We start from the raw sequence: 24,676 nt of genomic DNA, 5'->3' as shown, positions 1-24,676 counted from the left end.
TATTGCCATTGACTTGATCCATTTCTCACTACACACTAGTTCTGATATGTTGAAAGCCATTCCATATCAAGCATAGATCCTGTGCATTCTATTAGGCTCTTTCCAGGTTGCAAAACTTGAATTTCTGTCTGGAATGGCAAAACAAAAGTCCCTACCTGCTGGGTAGCAAACTAAGGAGGCATAATAATGCTATGTCAGCTATAATAATATACATTTGTTAAGTTTTTTCCTAATTTAGGAGGTTCTCCTGCAAGTTTTTCAATCTTCTGACAGGCATATCAGATCTGCAGTTAGCCTTTATATTGTGATTATGCAGCACATAAACATTAACATACCAATTCTGCTGCAGGAAAAAAAAAAAAAGAAAAAAATCCTTTTTTTTAATTTTTTTCCTTTAATAAGCAGGAAAAAACCTTCACATTCTGTGATAAAAATCCTCTGCAAGACTGTAATACTTAGATCTGTAAAACTATAACACCACTAAAGTATTGGTCAGTGTTGTCATTGGCTTATAGTGGGCCTTAGAAATCACTAGTATTATAGGGTTTAATCTATTTTATGGCTGCCTGAGAAAATGCTGCATAAGCTCCAGCTTCTTTAAAATGCTGCAGCTATAGAATTTAAACTTGCTCCAAGCAACTCAGCATGTCACTCCAGTCCTAAGGGAGATTCACTAAGCAACTGCTTGTCAACTATCAGATTTACTTTTAAATTGCTTTAATGACTTTTAAGATGTACAGTTTGGACTTACCGCTGGAAAAAAAGCTAGATATTGGATCAGAAGTAGGGCAACATGAAAAGCAACACACTTTCCAAATATACCCCAATCTGAAACACAGCTACACCTGTTCTTGATTTCTTTTAAAGACACTCATTTCCTCTCATAACCCTACCCATCCCACCCCACTGCTCCACTTATTTTGTCTCACTCTGAAATGTCTTTCGTGTGGTCACAATGTATATTTTTGTGTAGTAAGTTTCCCTGCTGTTATGCCTTCCATAAGAGGCTAGAATGGAAGCAGCTCGCACTATTTCCTCTTCTTTGGTGATGTGAACTGTCTAACACAATTAAGAGGAAGCCCCGGACTATAGTAAAATGGGAGTAAACAGATAAAAACAAGCAGCTAAAAAGCAATGTCTTTGCACTGGACTTGTGAGGTTCTTTGAGGAATTTCTTTGAATTGAAAGAACCCAGAAAAGGAAGTTAAGAAGTTCATATAAATATTGATTTCGATTTTTTTTTTTTTGTACTTGTTCTGTGGCATCTGATTTTCAGAGATACTAACACTGCCAGTGACTATTAGTTTCATAGATAGGAGGGGGGTGGAAAGTATTAATTGTACTCAAACCTAAGATGATGTTTCCCACCGACTCCCATTTAATATGGGAATAAAAGCCCCTTATCTTGCATTGGGTATTGAGGGGTGGGGCAAAGTGGCTGCTGTGGCTCTGACTCTAGCCTGGCCCAGGCCAGCTTGGACTTGGAAGTGGATGGAGCTGCATCCACTGCTGCAAAGGGTGGGGTGCAGAGTCAGTGTTGTGGTGGGAGGGACACAGGCACTTAGGAGTACAGATATCAATGGGGATAAATGGGGGGGGGGGGGGGGGCAAGCCGAAGAGGTAAGGAACAGGCACTAGACCACTTGACTCCATGCCATCTATGCCCCTCTACTGCCTGGCCACCTTCCCCCCTCCACCCCCAATTGCCTACCTGTAGTGGTTGGTGGGGAGCGGGGATCATTAGATGTTACGCATGGAAAATTATAATAAATATATATACACGTTTCCCATGTATAGAACCTAATTATTGGTGCGGTTATTTTAAATTCAGTCATATTGGATTTGGGTAACTATGGTATTACAAAAAGCAAATGTTATGAATTAGGAGTATAATTTTAAGGGCACTATACTGAAAGAGTTATGCTTACTACATAGAAAAGAGGAGGAAATAGTAGGACTTTCCAGAGATTCAGTCTTAACTCATAAAGCTCATAAGGTCATCCAAACTTCACATAAAAGCCAATTTTGAGTCAATCCTTTGAGAGTTACTAATCTTTACTGGTTTAATCTATGTACCATGACAATCGATTTGACATGTGTTTTTAATTGCTGTTAGACCTTGGTTTCAAATATTCCAAATATATTGAAGGAAAATACTTTGGAATAGTTGCACATGAAAGATGTTCCATTCTCTTAAGATTCTTCAACTCTGGCATTAACCGGGGAACCTAGTTTTGATTAGGAATCTGGAATAGGCCGTGGAAAGTAGAACAGATCTCGCTTCTCCCCAGCATTGAAAGGTCTTTATTTCTTCTTGTTATTGTGTCCAATATGTGTAGCATGGCTCAAATTAATCCATAGTGTAACTCATATGTAGTTTAGGAAGATCCATCTGGGAAATAATTGGCACATTACCTGGAATTGATGTCAATTTTAACTTCTCAGAATAATTTCAGTCCTTAGCTCAGCCAATGTAGACAAAGATTATCACATTAAAAGCTACAGGCAGTAATTGACATTGTCATCACCTTTACTATTGAACAATTTTTACAGGATGTGAAAGTCTCTGCCCAATTTTGTATTAACTATTTAATTCCACTGACATATCACACAAGCATAACCATTTTTTTTTATTTTTTTTTTATTTTTTTTTACTCTTCCATATGAATGCACACACAACTAAGAGGATAATTTCTAATATCATTTGAATTTTGAATTCATTTGAATTCAAAACCAGAGAGTTTTCAATAACATCTTACTTGATAGTCTTATACAATTGTATTATAACTGTTTAGTTCAAATGGCCAGGAAATTTCCATTTTAAAAACCAAATCCAGTCTACTAGGCATCCAGTTTGCATATATTATTTGGGCTCTTCAGTCTCACTTCACTAAGTGGCTTCTGAGGAAGAGTTAGGCACCAACTCTGAGGTATTTGTTCAATATTTAAATGGATTCTTTCCCATTATTATTCATTGAATCAGACTTAGTACAGCTCCAAACTGACACTATTGACAATTGAATTATGAGAAGTGATGTCAGGGATAGCACTGACTATTAATGTACAGTGTTCCATTATAAAAGCAAGATACAAGGACAAAAGTGAGAGTGACATAGTGAAAATGACTGAGCATGGAAGCTTGAAATGATTTTCCCTGGCTTACAGTGTTCAGTGGGATGAAGTAGCCTCCACCCTGAAAATGAAATTGTGTGTGGGGTGGTATTTGGGACAGGATAGATAAAAAATAATGAGCTCAATAGTTATTCCACCCTGATTCTCTGGAGTAATACTGTGATAATTGTAATCTTAAAATCAGTAGTGTAACTAGGAGAGGCTGAGTAGGGCACCAGCCCCAGGTCTTCGCTTTGAGGAGGTACCAGTATTGTTCCCTCTTCTAAAGAGTTTTTACCATGAAGGGGCAGCTCTGCACTACCTGGCCATAGGAACCAGGAAGGCACAGGCCCATGCCCAGTAGTGCATTTGGGAGGAGGCAGGGGGAGGGTGAAATTAGGCCCCTACCTGGAAGACTTTGCCATGAACTGGGGGTTGGGAGAGTGACTGAGGCTCAAGAAGAAGTTCCTAGTGAGTTTGTATCATTGCTGATCTGCCACTGGCAGCATCCCAAAGCCATGCTGCTCACAGGAGTGAGGACACTCAGGCAAGTAAGACACTTCTTCTCTTGCCTCCCTCTCTCTCTCCCTTTCTCCCCTCCCAACTCCTTTGGTCAGCATAATTCTTCCCCCCACCCCCACCTCTGCTATAGGCACTGAAAAAGCTGACTACAACTCTGTCTGGGGTAATAACAATTCTTTTAGCTTCCCCAAGGATGATAGAGAGGGGAACATACCTGTTTTGCTGGAGAATTAATTTATGTGGATCCCCTTTCCCCGTCTGACTGGAACTGACACACTTGATTTTCTGCCTTTAGGAATTTAGCCAGCTGCCCTCAGGATTACTTGGTTCAGCATGTAGATGTTCATCAGGGTGTACATGCTCATGGTTGTAGGGAACTAGATGTGATGAAACTTAAATGAGGAAGCAAAATAAGTCATCTCAAAAGTTTTTCATCTGAAATAAAGTTTCCCAGGAAGTACTACAGATCCAAAAGGGATTTTTTTTTTTAATGTATTCGTTATTCAAAGCACACCTTGAAAATATGTGCTTAAGATTCACAGCAGAAAAAAAAAAAATAACACAGCCCCAAGTATTCAAGCTCATGGCTGCAAAATTCTAGAATGAAGCTTCATAAATACTCCTATAAGCATAGGCCCCAAATATACTGCTTGCTCTAAGGTATAATAGTTCATGTTTCTTCTGTCACCAATTTAGTTTTTTGGGGACTCAAGCAGGATGGAATATGATAGTATTTAGAAATATAAAGCCACTCATCTAATAAATGAAATAGAATATGGCCCTAGATATCTTTAATGAAGCTATATTTAGATAAAGAAAATCCTTTTAGTATTGTTTGAATCACCTCATATATATGGGACTATTTGACAATAATGCAAAACACACTGTGTTGTGGTGAATAATTTTATCACTCCAAATGGTTTGAGTATCAAAAGGAATGTTCATTATTAATTTACATACCAAGGAAAGAGGTATAGAGGTGATACTCCCCCTCTATGAGACTTTGGTCAGGCCGCAGTTGGAGTACTGCGTCCAGTACTGGGTGCCACACTTCAAAAGGGATGTGGCCAGCCTGGAGAGGGTTCAGAGGAGGGCCACCCACTTGGTGAGAGGAGAGCAGGACAGGCCCTATGAGGAGAGAATGAGGGACCTGAACCTGTTCAGCCTCAGCAAGAGGAGGCTGAGGGGGGACCTGGTAGCTGCCTACAAACTCATCAGGGGAGATCAACAGCAAATAGGCAGAGCACTTTTCTCCCCAGCACCACCTGGGGTGACAAGAAACAATAGTCATAATCTGATGGAGAATAGGTTTAGGTTAGAGATCAGAAGGCAATATTTTACAGTTAGGGTGGCCAAAATCTGGAACCAACTTCCCAGGGAAGTGGTCCTCGCCCCTACCTTGGGCAAATTCAAGAGGAGGTCGGATGATCACCTGTCTGGGGTCTTGTGAACCCAGCATTCATTCCTGCCTGTGGCAGGGGGTCAGGCTAGATGATCTGTTCAGGTCCCTCCTGACCCTAGCTACTATGAAACTATGAAAATTGCCAGAGATTATGCAAATTTAGCTTCTTACACTGATTATCTTATGTCTAAGTGATCGTCTTTGAGTTTATATGGAGTAATTAATTTTAATTTTTTAAAAAAGGATCACCACCCTACCTAGAAAACCTTGGAATAGAGATTCCTTAATTATTAGTTACTAGAGTGATGAATATTCTATGACTTATAGAGCATTTTCTGTTCTAGGTAGTATAATGTAATGATCCTGGCAAATGGTTTGCCCCATCTCCATTGCCCTTATAACCTTGTGTAGCATAGCAGCAATGTTGTCACCTATGGACCTTTCTTCCTGGGTAACTTCATATTTCATACCTCAATGAAAAAAAAAAAAAATGTATGCCCTAACTTAGATGTCTTTCCCATCTGGAGTTCTCTAGTCCTTGGCCTCTTTACCTCTATGGCTATAACTTCCACTTATGGTGAATAGTAGGGTTGGAGTGGTTGTTGTAGCCATGATGGCCTATGAAATCAGCCCTGAGGAGACTACTGGTATTGGCTACTTCACTACCTCCAAACCTGTCTCCATCCACCAAAGACACTCCAGCTGAGAAACAGACTGCATCTTTGGATAAGACACTTGAATACCCAGTATTAACCTACTACAATACAAAAAGGAGGGGGGGGGGGAACCCCAAAACACCTAAAAAGCTTGAGCACAAATTTCTGGTTAACATCCCACAGTGGAACCTAAAATAAGGATCATCAACAGTTACAGCTCATAATCCAAGAGTATGAAAGTTCTATTCAGTCCATACTCCGAGACCATGAAAGAACTATTTACAACCCTTTTACTCTGGTCTTTTAAAAAACTTCCAAACTTTGCTCATCTATCAGAAGCAACTGCCCACTGATTAACAGACACCAACCTGTATGGAACCATGTTTTAAGAATAAATAGAAAATCTGACAACTCATTTTAATTGCCACCATTGTTAGGACCATAAAAACCTGTCTAAATCCATAAGCCCTATCACAGAATGTGGTATACCTTATCTAGTGTATTAATGCCATCACAAAAAACTATGTGAGTGAAACTAAACAGCTGCTACATTCTGGACTACACTCATAGGTTGGGACAGAGACATCTAATCAACAGTAGGACAATACTTTTCACAGGAGAATCACTCCATTTATAACCTCTCATGTATTATACTCAAGGGAAATCTACAAAACATATTCAAAAGATGGGCCTGGAAAAACAAACAAACAAAAAATTTATAGGATACTAAATACCATGGACTAAACATAGGCTGTGGGATTTGTTACACCTTACGCTGTAAGCTGCACAAGTCTTAAACTAGGTGTTGTTTGGCTTACTGCAGCAGTCACACCTTAAGGTGAAAAACTGTCCTTCACCTGCACAGCTATGACTTGCCACTAGAGGCATGGTGACCAAGGGCAGGTCTAGGAGCCTATGTTCAAAGGGACCTGATCATTTTTTTCCCCAGAGATTGCACCCCGCCCACCCCCCCACCCCCTCCACCCATCGCCATGCCACTGCTGGCAGGAGCAGTGAGCCAATCTGGGTGGTGGCAGGAGGCATTGCAGCCACTGGGTGCTCTGGGGCTGCAGCACTGACTCTGCCAACATCCTCAGGAGGTGAGGCCATGCCTGCCCTATTGTTCCCACTTGCCCTGACTCAGGAGGAGCCACTGTACTGCATCCTGGGATACCGGAGGACTTCAACTTGGACAGAATAGCTGTGGTGAACGGCCATACTGTAAAGGAACAGGAGCAAAATTAGGCAGGTTAGAGATAATACTGCCTTGGAATGGTGTTACTTCTAATCTGAATAATGAGTTAAACCACTTCAAGGTATTAACATGAAGCCAATCCAGGGGTTAAGAGCTCCAGAAGCTGCCTAAACTTACTATGTAAAAAGGCCCAATGATTTCATAGCTCATAATAATCTAAATGGTATATCTTCTAACCTCTCTGTATTCTAGCATCTAGACCCTTTTCCCTATTAAACAGCCTTGTTCTTTTATGTAACTAGATTATCTATTCAACTGGCCTTTTGTTTTGAAGCTACTTCTGGTAACTTTTCTTTGCTCCTAGTTTACAGACCTTCTCCACTCTTTTAAGTGCTGGCTTTCTTTTACATATGGAATTAAACACAAGCTATTGCTTTATCTGCTATTTAAACTTAAACCTGAGGAAGGTCACATTGTACCTAAATGTTTGTTTAACATGTCTCTCAACTATGCAATTGGCTCAATAAAAGATATAAGAAAAAAGAAAGGAGAGGTGGCAATCAGGTGGGGTGGGTTAGGGATGAGTGGTGGACAGGTTCAGTTTCCCTTCTCCCTTTTCTGCATTTCAGATCCTGGGACATTGTTAAAACAGCAAAAGACCTCTCTCATTACCAGTAATTCAAAATCCACATTTTTTAGTGATTAAAACAAAACACAAATATCTATATCTATATATATTAGAGGTGTTTCATTTTAATCACAGAAAAATGTGGATTTGGGATTATTTTTTTTAATTCAAAAATTGGGGATTTTTTTTTCAGAGAAAACCAGAATCCCTGCTCAGAACATATTTTAGGGAAGTAATATTTCCCTGTTTCACACATTTCTTTCTATACTTCTATTCCTTCTTTCAATCCTTTAAAATGTCTCCACCCACTTTCCCTTTTCTACTTGAGCTGCAATGTTTATAGAAGTAGTTTTTAACTACTTCTTTTTAACTACTACCTGTTGAACCATAGGTAGTAAAGGAAACCATCCCCTCTTTAACTCTTTGTAAACTGCTACAATGTAGAGTTTTATATATCACACCACAGTATCTTATTTAGCTAAGAGTTTAAACACACATCCTTTCACATTTGATGAGATTACATATTTGTTTATACAGTTAATTATATTAATTAATGCTCTGTTAGACTTCAATTTAATTGTCATAGTCCATCCTATCCTATTGCTATCATCCCTACGTTACAAATAGGGAAAATTCAGACAGGTATATTGACTTGATCAAGGAAATGTAGAGAGTCAGTGCAAACACCTGGATTAGGAGGATTACAAACACTGTCTTCATTTCTTCAGACTAAACTAATTCCTCATTCCTTCATTGATCAGAAGAGATTTATTTTTCTTCTGTCACTGGATGGAGTTTTCTCCCTCATTATATTATGCAATATTTTCATTAATGAAGATACCTTTTATGTTTTTGTAGTACAAAATACCACAATACAGAACAAAATTTCCTTCACATTAAACAAACAAACAAACAAACAAAACTTTAATTCTCTATTATTAGTGAGCTCCATTTTTCAGACTGTGCACTGATGTTCAGGCTTTAGATACATTCAGTTTTAGCCTGCACCATTTACCATTATGTATTAATAACACTAAAGTTGCTTTAAACAAAAGGTCATCTCTTTGGGGAAGTTGGAAAAAGAAAGCAGTAATACACAAAGGGGAAAAAAAAAACCCCAAAAAACATGCCTGTATGGATAGATAGATGATGCAAAAGAACTTTTTTGCACTTCAGTTTATTCATATCATACCCTGGGGTTTGTACCTTTAAGGGGAAAATATATAGATCTGGGAATCCTCATGTTCTCCTGTCAAGTCTTCTCCTTTCCCTCCCTGCCTCTTAAAGTCTAGTGGGACAGAGGCAAGAATATACAATTACCTATTCTCTTCTGCCATGATAGAAAACTCTTAGAGGGGACATGGGGATAGTTATAGACAAATACATTTGCGTTAGCTGCTAAAAGGTGAAAAAGTATATGTCTCTGGAGCTTGCCTGATGGCTACACATCGCAGGGATTTCTGATTTTGGGGAATGCCAAGTTTCCTTCTATTTCTCTGTGGAAGAAAAACAAGTCCCTTTTAGTGATAGAAGTATATCAAATAGCTTTGCTAGTACAAATGTATGGTATTTCCATTCTCTGAAACAGGGTAGCTTGTACAGCCTATGAAGGTCACTAACAAATATTTGAACAAGAACATTGTTCAAACTTTCAAATTGTGGAATCCTGCCAATGGCTACTTTCAAACTAAGATTAGCCTTTCAGTGTCAAGTCATTCTAATCTCTATGGCCAGCTCTTTTCCTTGGGCAAAAGAAATAAAAAGCTGTTACCTTGGTTAATTTGTTAAGGTCCATTAACCTATGATACCAGCAATGACAGCAATTTTGATTCGAGATCTAAATGTTAGCCTTAGGAACCATGCCATAGTCTCACAGATTCATAGGATCAAAACTAAGCTTGCCCTCCTTTAGCATTAAGTTTTACACACACACTTCCAAAGGACTGTCTTGTATGAAAAATATGACTTTGAGCAATAAAAATTGATTATACAGTGAATCACTGCTGTTCCTTCTTTTTTGTCATGCAGAACTGATTTCCTCAGCCTTGATAGGATACATTAAATTAAAGTACCATGAGCAAAACTCAGAAATTGTGACATTAGTCACATTGTTCTACAAAAGCAGTGAACCACAGCACTGTTTGGTGGCATTAACCAACCCGTGATGGCTGCACCACAGATGATCTGTATTAGAAATAATGATATTAGACACTCAGTATTTGAACCACAGAGAACACTCAGTTTGTGATATTGTTTTTAACAAATGGGCAACCTCACAAATATGTTTTAGCAGTTCTATTCAGCACATACAGTTCTATAAATAATTTTCATTGACAGTAGCCATATCATAAGACCATGACAGTTGTGAATTTATCTAAGTACCAAGCAGCATGGGGGAAAGAAAGGGGAATCATCTGCAGATGCTTTTTAGGCCAATAGTTGCTTCTACATGGTCTTGATGCAATAATTTAAATAACCTTGGAACATTATTTCATGGGAAATTATTGATGGAAGAGGGCATTGAACTAATATTAAAACCAGTCCTAAATTTAAATAGGTCAAGCTTGATTATGGCAAGCACTTATGTAAGATTTCAAACAGAAGCTAGGATTTTACTAGCTATCACTTTATAAGAAAGGAAACTCCCCTAGTGTGAATATTTTTGGACTTACGAGGCACCAGGCATTTAGCCTGATTCTGAGACCAGTAGGCATGTTCTTTTAGTTCCTTAAAGAGCAAGAATCAATGAGTCCACATATTCTGAGTGCAACCACTAGTCTGCAGCAGGAAGAATGTCTCAGTGATTATAGGTGTCCAGGTAGTAGCCATATTGGACTAGAGACAAAAGAAATCAAAACTCATGGCAGAGGTGATATCTTTTATTAGACCAACTAGATACTTGCAAAAGCTTTTGAGTACAGGCACCCTTCATAAGGCATAGATTGTAAAAGTTCTCCTGGGTAGAAATGAAAATTCATTTCACAGGAGAGCTGAAGGTGTGGTAAAGTCTCGTGTTTGTAATATTTCATTTTGTACAGATAAGGCTCAGAGAAAAGTTGGAAAAGTCTTTTTACTTCAAAGTTGTCTGTGGTAAGCAGGATGTAGAATCATATTTCTTTCTGGTTATGATGCTTTGTATTTCACCAAAGAGTGGAAAGATGGAATGCTCTTCTGGGCAGGAATTTATTTTGTGGAGTGATATCTTTGTGGTCTGTTAGGATGCAAATTAGCCTAAACAATGGGAGGAGTAGTGTCTCGGGTTTCAGGTGGTAAATTTTGCTTCCTTCTTGTAAAATTATGAAACCTGAGACCCTGCTCTTGCCTTTGTTTGAGCTAATTTGCATGCTAACAGACCACAGAGATACCTCTCCACAAAATAAATTCCTGCCTAGAAGGAAAGCTTGCAAATATATATATATTTTTTTTTTTTTGTCTGTGTGCGTGTAAATATCTAGTTGGTCTAATAAAATATATCACCTCTGCCACAAGTTTTGATTCCTTCAGTGATTACACTTGGAGAAACCCAAGTGTACTTTGTACTTCCCTGCTCTGCCAAAGAAATTCTAAATGCCTTTGAGCAAATCACTTAATCTCTGTTCCTCAGTGCCCCATTAATACTTCTGGATAAGTGTTTCCCAATCTTTCAATGGTGAGGTGAGATGCTGTAGTGCTACAGAAATGAAAGCCATGGATAACTCAAACAGTGTGGCCTCTACTCCTTCCTTCCCCCATTAAACAGTTCCACCCCAAGATATGTAGTAGATGTGCTTTTGTTGCATGGCATCTATTCTCCCTGTGAAAATGGGATGTGACTAGCAGGCATAATATTTTGCATAGCTTACACACACAAAAAGAAAGTACTCTATTGATAATATTCTAAAAATTGACAATATTTAATAATGCCTTTACATTTCCAGAATCCCAAAGGCACAGGTTCTGTTACTTTGAATCATGCTAGTTTGTAGCTTGAGCTGTGAATACTTCCATTGATTTCTATAGGAATTTGCCCTGTGCAAGGTGTAGTCCTTTTTCAAGATTGCAATGAAGGACTGTAAGTCCTTCAAGGTATTGCCACCAGGCAATTTTCAGAGACATATGTTTTTTCATCTTTAGGAAATTCACTCTCCTATAGCTATCCTTGATACCCACTTTCATAGTTTTATATCATGGTGCACTTGAACACTCCGATTTTGTTTCATGATTTATTTTTTTTTCAGGTTAAGAGTTAAAGTTTAAGAGTTTTCATAAAATCAATGAACTTTTCTGTCTAAAATCTCAATATTTTAGGCAAAGAATACCCCTAAATAAATTTAAAAAAAGGTTTAAGTGCTATTTAAACCCTGATTATCAGTGACACTACTCACATGAGTAGAGGTTTGTAGATTTTGTCACTAACCTATTCATTGGAGTACATCTGGAGCCCCAAGTTTCTTCATGATAAGGATGGGGACAGCACTGAGTCCAAGGCTGCCTGGTGTTGGATCCCGATACTCAGCTGACCATCAGGATCTGGGCATCTCCAGGGTCCAGAAATAAGCTTTTTTAGCAAGATTAGTCTGAGGGAAGTTCCAGTTTAGAGCAGCTCTTGGGTCTGGGACTCTGGGTACTTCTTTAAATGCCTTTTCCTCCATCCCCAGCTACATGCACCCATTCAGAGAGGTGCCCAGTACTGTACAGCTGCTAATGTTGCACTGTGGTGGGGTATTATGAACCTGACAGGAGATATACAGTCCCCATAGATGAACTTATAGGGCACAGGGAAATTATAAAAGTGGGAGAGTATTTAGTTGGGACTCCTAACTGCTTGCCCACTTTTTAAAGGTCCAGGGTGCAATGAGGCTAATATCAAGGAAAGGTTCTCTAGTGTCAGGTTCATAGGGCCAGGTACATGTCCACAGAAATATTTATGTTCCCAGAGCCTGTGGAAGTGGCAGCTGGGGAGTAGGGAAATATTTGTGGCAGGTGCAGCTGGGGAGCTCTCCCAAACTAAGGAATGTGGTTTCCCCTTGCTGAGAAATGTTATGCTTCATTCCCAGAATCATGTACACTGTCATACATGTCCCATATGGGAGGTTGTATGATTTTTGGAATGCAGCAAAAATCCCTCAGCCACCAAATTTGGCACTGCCTTAACATCTCCCAGAAGCCAAAGTGGCATCTTGGAATTCTGTTTTCCCGATGCTTAACTTGGTATACATAAATCACAATGTAGGCACATACCTGAGTGCAAATGCCAAAAGTAACATGAAGGAGAGGAGAAGGAGGCAGAACTGAAACCTCTTGAAGTTTGGCGCCCAAGTTAAATGGTTGAGGTGTTTGTCTGGGGTTTAAACTTAAGTCCCTTTCAGACTCTCCAGCAGAGCACTCTAACCACCATTTCATAGATTACAAATTATCCAGGAGTCTCTCTACTGTGTCTTTTGAAGCTGAGCAAGTGCTTCTTGCATTTAATTATTAAAGGGCATTCCAGAGAGTAATGTAGATAATGCTCGACTTGTGGCTTGGTGGCAGTTAAGATGGAGGTTCAAAACCTCTCAAAAAGTGTATGTGTGTGGGGGGGATGTAAAACCTCAGTCTTTAGCTTTCCAGCTAAGTGACATAACCATTCAGTTACTGTGCTGAAACATGGGATGGTCTTCCTTCTCTTTCTCAGTTTTATATCCACTAATCATAGATTTAGTACTGGCAACATTTTAATGCCTTAAACATCAGTACATATCCACCATAGTACATGCACAAAGCCAAATATGTGCCTGGCCAGTGAGCAGCTCTCGGGGGCTGAGGGAAAGGGGACAAATAGGGAACTCTCCTTCTCAGATCCCCCATTCTTCTACAGTGTGACTATGTTTACAAGAAAGCCCCATGGATTGTATCTAACCTCAAGATCTCTGACTTTCCTTTCAGAAAATAAGATCCACATGTATAATGTTCTGCATTCTCTAGCCCTCTGTTACTAGCCAGCCCTGCTTTATGGGACACATTGATCCTGCCCCATTACTAAAATGCAATACAGAATAGTGCCAAGCCAGTTCCGTGGTTACATAACTTCAGGTATGCATAAGTTTCTATGACGTGTTTCAGGGGTGTACTTGGTACCCGTGTTGGATATGTTTGGCATTAAAGAATAATCGGGTAAAATGTGTACACAACCTTGGGAGCATGGGCTTTAGGCCAAGGCTCCATCCTTGGTAGGGCAGTACCCTCCTCTGTAGGGCACAGAGCAAGGCTTGCTTTTGTTTGTTTCTGTTCTGACCTTCTGACTGTTTCCTTCTTGACAGCCAGGTTCAATGGTGGTGGGAATGGGAAAGGTTTGAAGAGAAAGTAGGATGATTCCTAGCTGTATAATCCAGAATTTTGTTTGCAGCTGCTATGCGTTTAACTTCTAGTAGATAAAATAAAATTAAGTCCTATGGGAATTGTGACAGGGGGGCCTCCCGGGGCCGGGCTCTGTGGCCCGCCCGCCTGTCACCGTGACAGCAGGCCTACTCAGGGCCGAGCTCTTCATGGCCCGCCCACCTGTCTCTGGGCAACCGCCCGCTCATCTCGCCCGCCACGCCTTTGATGATAATGAGTTCAATTATGATGATAATTAAGCGGGAGGCTGCCCTTCGACTGCCCTGATGCCCAGGGGCGCTCTGCGGCTCCGACCTCCCCTAATACCGCAGCCCAAGCCTCGCAGATGGCATCATGGTGTTCAACATCTCACCGGCCCCACACTGGGCCCCAGAATCTTCCGTGCAAGACCCCACTATGGTCTTCTCTCCTCAGGCGGCCACTCTGCCGTCATCTGGGCTACCTCACCCACCCGAAGGCTTGTTCCCCTCTTGGGTGTGGTTCCCCAGGAACCTTTGGCTACCTAGCCTTGGCCCACCTCAAGGCCAGTCAGGACCCCAGGCCCCTGGCTCTTGGGCATCCCTGCGGTGGGCCCCCGGCCCTTTTGACCCTCACTGGTCCTGGCCCCAGCATGGGCCAGTCGAGGGGACTCTCCCCTTTGGGCTGGGTCTTTCTAGCCACTCACTACTCCTTGGGCCTCACCATGCCACTACTCCCTTCCTCCTAGGAGCAACCGCGGCACCTCGCCCACTTTACTCCCACTCTCGGGGTCTGCCCTCTCTGGGCCCCTCACAAACACAGGCCCTCTCGGCCCTCATAACCCTGGCCCTCTCAGCCCTCATCCAATTCAGGGTCACCCACCTGGTGGTGGTGGGAGCTAGGGGTTAAGGCACCCCAACCCGCCTTTCACCGGGGTGATTACTGGCCTGGCATTTCCTGGGGGCTACCGCGCCACTGAGAGCCCCACCAGACCACCCACTCCCAGCAGGGTGGAGTTTCAGGTCATGCCCAGGACCAGGAGCCTCCTGCCATCCCCATGCAGCTCCCCCTTACCTCCAGGTTGTATACAGCAGCCCTAAGACCAGGCAATGTTGCTGCCTCACCTCCTGCAGCCAAACTGCCTGGTTTATATAGGCCTCCAAAATGGCTGCCGCAATCAGGCACCTGGAGGCTGCCAGCTCCAGGCCCTTAAAGTGGCAGGAGCACCCTGTGCTCTGCCACAGGAATATTTACATGTGCTTTGGGATGCAAGGTGGAGGTGGAGCAGGGGGGATTTAACTAGAGCAGTTCTTGGGAGCCACTCTAATTAAAGCACCCACAGTGTCTTATGTATTCAGTGTCCAGGACTTAAAAATGACAGCAGGGGCACTTTAACTAAAGCACATCAAAGAAGCTTTAGTTGAAGCGCCCCTTCCTCAATTTTGAAATGTGGGGACACAGAATACACATGACACAGAGGCTGCTGAAGTGTGCTAATTAGCATGCTGTAGCAGACTCAATTAATAGAGCCTTCTCTGATGTGTTTGATTTAGAATGAAATAGAGAAAACTGGTGAAAGTATCACTAGTGTGAATTTAAGTAATGTTAAAACTAAGGCTTTTAGACATGGATACTTGACTTTATAATGAGACACTGAAGGATCTCTCTTCTTTTTTGTGTAGCATTTGAAAGAAACTTGAGCAAGTGACTATCAATACCTATCAAAACAGGAAAGCCTTGAGAATTTAACAAGAAGCTATGAAGTGTGTAGCATGACTTGAGTGGTGAGGCATGTTCACACTAAACAAAACTGGCAGCACAAATGGAATTTAAATGGATGTATAACCTTTTCAAAGGTTAGCAATTCATTCTCTTCTTTCCCTTTCCTCTGACTGAAATAAAAGTCTCCATAGTTCCAGTTAGAATTGAGATAATATAGGGACTCTGATAAAGACATAAAAGGGGGAGAGAGGGGTATTTTTAAGGGTTATTGCACTGGAGGGCTCCAAATTCTCATTTTCTGCTCTGCAATAGATACATAGTCATGTTCTCAAGTGTGTGATACTGCTACTTCCTCACTTACAAAGGAAGTGTAAAGATATATCTTTACGCTTGTGGGGATGCTTGAATACTGTGGTGATAAAAGCCTATGAACAGACAGAAAGAAGGGTGACAGACAGTCAATAGAAGAGGTGTTTTTTTACAGACCTTGTAAATATATATTTTTTTAACTTGTTAGAAAAAATAATTGTTTTATTTATTGTATATTTTCTGCACCTTTTCCATTACCTTTTCCTTTTCCTGTACATCATTCCTCTTCCTTTATTACCTTTATTAATTCTTTGTTCCTTATTTACTGTGAATGCTCTCTCTTTACTTTGTGGCTTTATCCTACCCATGATACCCCCAAATGTCTGATTGACTTTACCCAGAGTCCCCATCTGATCAATGTGCCATTGTATAAAATTCACAGATGTTGTATTTTCCCAGGAAGCCTATCAAAATTGTCATCCTCTCCAATAGATATGGGTTGTTTAACTATCAATAAAGGTAAAAACTGTCAATAAAGCCTATGGTGATAATAGACAAAATGTTAAATCCCCTCTTCCACCCATATTTGTTTTTGGTCTTCATGCTGTAAATACCTCGTAAAGATTTCTGACATTTTGAACTTATATAACATTGGAAAGATTCTCCCTGTCTAAACTGTAACACTCAATTCCTATTCTCACACACAAGGGGCAAAATTCTATTTTTCCTAGTGTACAAACAAAGAGCAGTTTGAGATTAACTGTAAGTTACCAAAGGTGTAGAGGTGGTTATATTACTCCCTCTGGGTCTGTAAGTGCTCTCAATACAGGGTCAGGATCAGCCTCCAGAGACATGAAGACATCTTCCTATTCTTATAATGGGCACTGTGCAATAATTGGGTAACTCAGTGTAAATGTCCGTGTGTTGCTTTAGCCTGATGATTACATCTTGAGGTGAGGTCTTCAGCATTCCTACCCTTAGGACTGGACAGTTTGACCCCAGATGCAAACTGTTAATGGCACAAACCCTCATTTCACCTGCCAAGCTTGATGTTACGTATTAAAGAGGAGGGAGGTTTTCTATTTTACTGTCCCATTTATTGCTTCATCACAATGTTCCTCGGGCTCCCCTGGCACCCCATCCTAGTACGAACCCAATGTCACCAGTCTCAATCAGGTTATTAGGGTAAGGAATGCACCTACAATGACTTCAAGTACTTGGTGCATATTCTGTAAAAGTCAGAAGCCTCAGTTAATTTCAGTCCTCTGGGTTATGCAGGTACCCCTATTCAAAGTCCTATTCCCCTGGTTGGGGTTTCTTTTCACAATCAATTAATAGCGAGTCCACAATTTACATGTTCTTCCAGGGTTGTGGAAGAAACTTTTCTCCACTCCTCAAACAACTCATGATTAGACGTCTTCCTTTCCTCCACAAGATGGGGAGTGCTCATTCCTGTTCGACTGGTTCAGGAGCAGGTCCAGGTCTCTCTGCCATCACCTTTCAGGTAAGTTTAAAGACTCCTCCAAGTCTTCACATGTAGGAACTGCAGTCACTTTCTCCCATCCACCCTTGCTGGGTCACGCTAATTTGGAAGGCAGCTTTTCACCCCTCCGGCTTCCTCTTCTGAGTGTGTCCTTCATAGGGGTTGGGCACATCTTTACAGCATGCTTTGGCTTATGCCCCAGCAGCCACAGCCATCATGCACTGACAAAGTGTGGCAGCAGTGGTGCTGGGGTTTCCCTCATCTGTGCCACTGTTGCGCACATCAGCAAGCCCCGAGATAGGGGTTCTCCCAGCACTTCCAGGATGCTGGCTGCCTTGGCAGTTTGCATCTCACCACCACTCTCAGTCATTCTCAAACTGTACTTCAGTTATGCACTAGGTGAAACAAAGTTCTGTCATAGAATTTTTCATAGAGCCATATCAATAAGAGCTTTGCATTTGTAATTCATTAGATGTTTAATTTGCTGCAGAATCCATGCTTTGATACAGAGAAATTCTAAGGTACCATTAAAAATAGCCAAAAAATATTCCAAAATGTTTATATGTGAAATTACCCTACTATTTAGGTGCTTATGGCACTGGACAGATAGTATTTCATTAGCATTGTAATAAAATGTAAGCCCCTATGCTGGGATAAATTCACCCAATCCACTCTTGAATTGTACCTGAAAGAATCAAGAATAACGTTTCACTGATTATATTGGTGTAGGGATTATCTTCTGTGGCTAATCCCAAAATGGCTTTTTGCTCAAGCTATTATTTGCTTTCCCACCATCTGACTGTAAAGGCACTGTGTGCGGCAACTCTGGGATTGTTTTGCATCTGTTCACTCCAGAACCCAGTGTATTTTAGATGTAGATTTTATACAATGTTATTTTAAAAAATGTAAGTTACACCTTTATGAATGTGCTTGCATTTAATATAACACCTGCCTAAGTTTCTGCCCGTTTAGGAACAACGACACACACTAGAACCCAGAGCCCCCTTTTTCTAAGGCAGAACCTGTTTCACTAAGCCAAATCATAACCTCACAGAATCATATGGTTAGTTGGTACTTACCCTATTTATTTGAATCTAAAATGACCCTGAAATTAAGATAACCACAATAATTAGATTCTATATGTGGAAAATGTGTGTGTATGTATATATGTGTGTGTGTGTGTGTGTGTGTGTGTGTGTGTTTAAATAAATACTACCCTCCAATATATATATTGTGGGGGGTATATGGGGTTTGGAAGTAGATTGTGAGAGAGTTCATGAGGCGGTTGTGGGTGTGGGCTTTGCAGGGGGTGTGCATAGGTGTGTGTGGGGGGCCCTGCCACACCCATCCCCATGGTGCAAAGCCCCTGCTGCTGGTGCCAGCAGTCAGCAGCAGGCCCTCGGGGCACTCATGGCCCACTACAGGCAGAGCCTCCCACTGGCACATGGCGCTACCTGTGGTGCACAGACCCAGTCTGGCCTTCTAGTGTGTACCTTCAAGTAGGACTGGGTTGGCTCCTGCCTCCACATGGGGCTCCCAGTGCCACATGCAGGAACCATGTGCCATTGGGCTGGGCTGGCTAACAACAAGCCCCACACCCACAACTCCCAGCCATGAACTACCCTAAAATCCACTCCCAAGCCCCACACCCCCCACATGCCCACCCACAACCCCTTCAATATAAATATATGGGTAATATTTAAGTAATCCCTCCCGCTGCAGCAGGGGAACAGGCAGTGGGGTGGCAGGTATTGTGTGGAGGTCAAATTTCTTGCCCCCTAATTATTCCTATCCCCCACCACCTCTGATCCCTGCCTGCCCCCCAACCCACAGCCCCATCTTCTGACCAGCTTCAGCTCCCCCCTTTCTCTAGCCTCTGCTCACCACTTCCCCCTCCACCAGCATCTGTTCCTCCCCACACCTCATTTCAGCTTCTGCTCCATGCTGGCAGGCTCCATCCCTGCTCTTGCCTGGGTAAATAAGCACAGCCCCAGGCAAACACCTGTTGTAGCTGTGTGGGATGTGCATAACTTCTATGGGACGGGGCTGGGCTGGGGCTGTATTTGGTGCCCCAGGCTGCAATATGCACAGAACTTGTCAATGTGGATGTAGGTGGGGAAAGGAGAGGGGCTGGCATAGGAGCAGGGGCTCTGTGGGGTGGGGAGATAAGGCTGCAGAGGAGAGATGTCAGGTTCAGAGTCAGCAGTAGGATTGGGGGTGATAGGCAGCAACTGCAGCAATGGAATTGGCCCTAGGTAGGGGCTAGAGCTTAAGCCACAGCAGCTTCCTACCATACCCCACATTGCCCTCATATGCAATTAAGGTAGGGAGGAATCTTTTCTTATGGTAAATTGGGGGGGGGGTACCTTTTCTTAGAATCCAGAATATAATAAAGTAATGACAATATAAATCAAACACAGATGTTTGTACTTAAAAGGAAATTGTCCATGGATTTAAACAAAGACTGTCTCCTATTAAAAGGCCATGCTTAAATTTCAATCCTGGATTTTAATTCCATGTGACATACTGAGCCAAAACTCTTCATCCAAACAATTCTGGGATCAGTTTTTTCCTATTTGTTCTGTGGGGTGAGACACAATTGCATGGGTGCATTTTCAGTATTTTCCTAGATAGATCTCAGATGTGAAAAATATATATTCATGCAATTTTGTTTGCAAGAATTAATCAAGTTGCCTTTGAAATATTTAAAAAATAACCTCAGACATTTTTTTTTTAAATGTAGTGTAATGTAAGTAATACCAGGTCATTTTACTGTAAGCAAAGAAAAGGTTTTTTTTATGGTAAATGCCCACATACTGAAGTGTATTCAGTATCAACTATGACTTCATAAACAGTATCAAGAGATATATGTGTACAGAACTAATGTCAGAAATCTAAGGTGAGAAGCACAACTTGTTAAATAATTAAGAAGTAAATCATGCATCCACAGGAGAAATATTATGATATAAGAAATGAACATAAAAATAACACTGGAAATAAACAATTCCTTTAGGCGTCTACTAGGGAAGAGTAAAGTATATACACTGATATATAAATCTTGGGGTTAGCATTTTCATAACCTTAGTTTCTCAGTAGAGTATTACTATTAGTCTCTTACTCCAGTGAGATTCCAAAGCTCTTATAACATATAATTTGGTTCAGAAAATTCAAATGGAATTTCAGCTTTTCAAAAAAAGATGCAGAATTTTTCCTTCACAGGAAATTTGAAATTTCTACATTTTGTTCAGATTTGGAATGAACATTTTTTTCAACATGCAAATTTTTCCTGCAGACGAGAAATTACAATTTTCCCCTAGCTCTAATCCCAGGTATTGGTCTGGGCCTATCTTGACTTACAAAGCTGTTTAAAAAAGTCTTACAAACTTAAGCTGTATTCAATCTATATTCACAGTGACATTGTAGAATAGGAAATAGAGCCCAAAATGTTGATGCATGCATTTTGTCTTTGATATTGTCCAGGGGACATTGTAATTTGTTTCTAAAGCACCATATATAACTCATCTTTTTGTTAGATTTTGCCTCATAGAAATCATAAATTACTATAAGGAAAATATTATTAGTTACTATGCACCTAGTGAACAGCACTTAGTACCACACTCTCCGTTACTCTGATTTATGAGGAAACTATGGGAAGAATATATGTAATTAATATTTAGAAGTCTAATTAATTCTCTACACGTATTCCACAGCAAAGGAATCTTGCTGGGAAAGAAAATTGTACACTTTTAAAGCATGCTATTAATACTTTAGGTGTAGATTTGTGTTATTTCCTTGACTACAAAGAGTCCTGTGGTTTTTGTTTCTTTGGATGGTACAGCATACTCCATAGTGAGCCACATAGTCCTGTGGACATGCATCATGCCAAACTGAACCACTTCAGGAGTTGTGATTTTCTTTACTATAAAAATACCTTTGATGACTTTAGAAACCTTAGGGCTAGCAATCTGGAGAAGTGGAGGAACAGTCTCATCACATGATCATTTCTAAATGTGACATGACATTATTCAACTTCCCTTGCCTGAAATGACTATAAAAGTATTATACAAGTGCACCATGTGGTATTATACATTAGCAGATTGTATAAAGATGCAACAGAAAACTTTCTGTTCAGGGAATTGTTGGAAGATAAAAATACATATAATTTTCACAGGTGATTATGCTAATAGTACTTTCCTATATATACTTCTTATTTTAATATGTATTCATTTTTTATAATGTTTTTGTCATGCATTGTAAGCTTCCCTGAGTCTTTTCGGGAAAGGGCTTCATATAAAACTAATAAATAGAAGTAAATTCCATAGGAAAACTATATTATGAGATAATGCTGAAAACTAAGTTCTACATTCTATTTATAATTAATGTAAAGAGCATGACTTTTAGCATACCTTTTGAGAAAACAGAGTTTATTTGTTTTTTTATATTTAAGATTTTATTGCAATATATACATATATGATGTCCTGTTTTATGCAAAAGTGTAGAAAGAGGTATAATTCTTTTTATCAATCAATCAATAAATTCTGATGTATTCACCTGTTCCTGAAAGGGAACTATTAGGCCACTTGGTACCATTATGAGAATAATTCATAAACTAAGCTAACCTTTAAAAAAATATATATATTTAGAAAAAAAGAAGGTTTTAATGGATTTATAGATGAATTTATGAATGTAAAGATTTGTATAATTCAGAACACTAAAAATCATGTTTTATTCATTAATATTAAGAAAATAAATTGTAAGGTTGATTTGGAAACAATTAGTTTAACACAAAAAGTTCTTAGATGTGAAACCAGTGTTAAAAAGAAGTACTTGGTCATCTTTTATAAACTGTATACTAACAGGTTATTGATAGCTTCAAGAGCTCAGAAAGCTGAAGCGGAGGGGAAAAGGGTGGTATCCAGGGGATGTGGTTCTTACTAGTATGGCTTACGCTGTATGTGGTCCCCACTGATGTGTTCTACAGGGTATGCAGGTCCTGACCACTTAGAAGTGATTTGTCATTAATGGCTCAATTTTTAGTTAGATGTTATCAAGTTGGGTTCCCCAGAGGTCTGTCCTTGGTCCAGATTGTATAATATCTTCATTTATTATTTGGATAATGGGATTGAGTGTAGACTTAGCAAATGTGTGGATGACACTAATATGGTACGAGTTGCAGATACTCTGGAGGGTAGGACAGGAATCTAAAATAGCCTGGATACACTGGAGAAAAGATTCACAATCAAACAGAAGAGATTCCAGAAATATAAGTCCAAGATCCTGTACTGGGGATGGAATAATTTTATGAATAAATACAGACTCAGGGATGAAAGGCTAGGCTGCAGTACTGCAGAGAAGGACCTGAGGTTAAAGTAGACTGTAAGCTGAATATAAACCAACAGTATGTTCTTGTTGCAAAAACAAAGTAAATACTGGATTTTATTATCAGGAATGCCACTTGCAAATCAAAGGCAGTGATTTGGCACAACTGGGCCCTGTGCATGGCTGCAAGGCAGCCTGCCTATTCCTGCTTCTGTCCCTGGGCACAGGCACAGCAGCAGGAATAGGCAGAAGGCCTTGCAGCCATGTATGGGGGCCAACAGTGCCTGTGTCCTGGAAGCAGAGGCAACCTGTCCTCAGCTCCAGGCCAACAGTATAGTTAGGGGGACCTGGAGGCTTTGGCTAGGATCATGGGTGATCCTCGTAAGCAAGGACATGGGTTTTCTTTTTCCCATGGGAAAATATGAATTTTCCCTTTTAAAGGGGAAACCATTGGTTTTCCCATTTGCAAACAGCTCTTTGTAGGCTGGCAGAATTTCAGGCTGCAAGAGCTACTTGCAAATGGGTTGGAAACTAAGGGACAGCCATGGAGCCTGCCCAGCCTGGTGGCATGTGTGGGTGGGTGTGGGGACTGTGTGGGAGGGCAGAGGATTTGTGGGAGGAACACTGTGTAGAGGGGTACTCCCACCCCAACAAGGCATACAGCCCCTGCTGCTGGTGGCATCAGCCAGATGCATGCGGACCAAGCTGGCTTCATGGGGTTCCCAGCACTGCATGCAGGAGCCACATGCTATCACCCCAGGCTGGCTCCTGCCCTGCCACATGGAGGCAGAAGCTGGCTCAGCCCAAAGGCACATGGTTCCTGCATGCAGTGCTGGGAACCCCATGTGGAGGCAGGAGCCAATCCAGTCCTGCTTAAATTTGCACACCAGTGGGCCAGACTAGGTCTGTACACTATAAGTGGCACCACGTGTCAGTGGGAGGCTTTGCCTGCAGTGGGTCATGAATGCCCTGAGGGCCCACTACTGACCACTGGCACCAGAAGCAGGGGCTTTGCACTGTGGGGAGATGAGTGTGTGGGAGGGCCCCACCACACACACCTATGCACACTTCCCCTGCAAACCCCACATCCACAAACCCCACAAACACTCATGAACTCCCCCACAATCCACCCACCCAGAAACCCCACACACACCCACATGCCCACCCCCATAAATCTCACACACACAAACCCCACACCTACATACCCACCCATAAACCTTACACCCACCAAAAAACCTAAACACCCCCCAACACCCACACTGCCTCCCAAGCCCCACCCCCACAAACCCTCCACACCAACCCCACACCCACCCACAACCCCCACAAATTTCCCCAAGTCCCATTCACACACCCCCACCATAAACCTCACACCCATCACCCACACCCCTTCTCTCCCTTCCCCATAAAGCCAACATCCCCCTCACAAATCTCACACCCTGCATGTCCAGTCACCAAATGGGGTGGGACCTACTGGTGGGAGCCACAGCTGCAGAGGCATTGCAGCATTGCAGCCCATGCCCCATGCCCACACTGGTGCTGGGTCATACATACCTAGCATGAGAGAGCTCCTGGTCCTGGGAACCACTTGTTGGGTGGGAAGGGCTGTGGGGGAGGGTTGGAAGTGGGTGGCAGTGAGGGTGGATGATGGGCAGTGGGGATTGAGGTGGAAGCAGGATCTAGGGGTGTATGTGATGGGACAGGGGTGGCAGCAGTGGGGGGGGGAGGTGTCTGTGAGAGAGAGATATGAGATGTGAAGTAACAATCTGGGTAGGAATGGCTGCCAGGGCCAGGCTTGGAACCCCTTTGCCCCACTAGAGCAACTTCTGCAAGGGCAGGCTGCCTTGGAAGGGAAGGGGATTTTGCAGCCGAGTCCCTTAAATCCAGTCAAAGGCTTCCCAGGAATGGCACAGAGATCTATGGTGTTACACAAATTGCCATTTGCTCAAATCACGAGCAGGACCTTATAAGGGAGGATAAGGCAAGATGCTGCGTTTATTGATTGAGTGCTTAATACACA

General features: G+C 41.6%; 1 long non-coding RNA gene across 3 annotated transcripts; it reads right to left on the bottom strand.

The window, feature by feature from the left end:
• Window positions 1–1,618: 1,618 nt before the first annotated feature.
• LOC132247788 (uncharacterized) lies at window positions 1,619–14,965 on the bottom strand. Of its 3 annotated transcripts, none has more exons than XR_009459228.1 (4): window positions 14,901–14,965; window positions 11,911–12,031; window positions 3,848–4,025; window positions 1,619–2,415 (listed from the first exon to the last, which is right to left on the bottom strand). It is a non-coding gene; the product is annotated as an uncharacterized LOC132247788 (long non-coding RNA). The 3 variants fall into 3 exon arrangements; XR_009459226.1 differs by having other exon boundaries at window positions 1,619–2,392; XR_009459227.1 differs by lacking the exon at window positions 11,911–12,031 and having other exon boundaries at window positions 1,619–2,392; window positions 14,901–14,962.
• Window positions 14,966–24,676: the final 9,711 nt, after the last annotated feature.

This window comes from Alligator mississippiensis, chromosome 1, assembly GCF_030867095.1.
Source record: "Alligator mississippiensis isolate rAllMis1 chromosome 1, rAllMis1, whole genome shotgun sequence".
Classification (NCBI taxonomy): Eukaryota; Metazoa; Chordata; order Crocodylia; family Alligatoridae; genus Alligator; species Alligator mississippiensis.
Note: the sequence above shows the minus strand (reverse complement) of the source record. Positions and strands in the feature narration are given on the sequence as shown.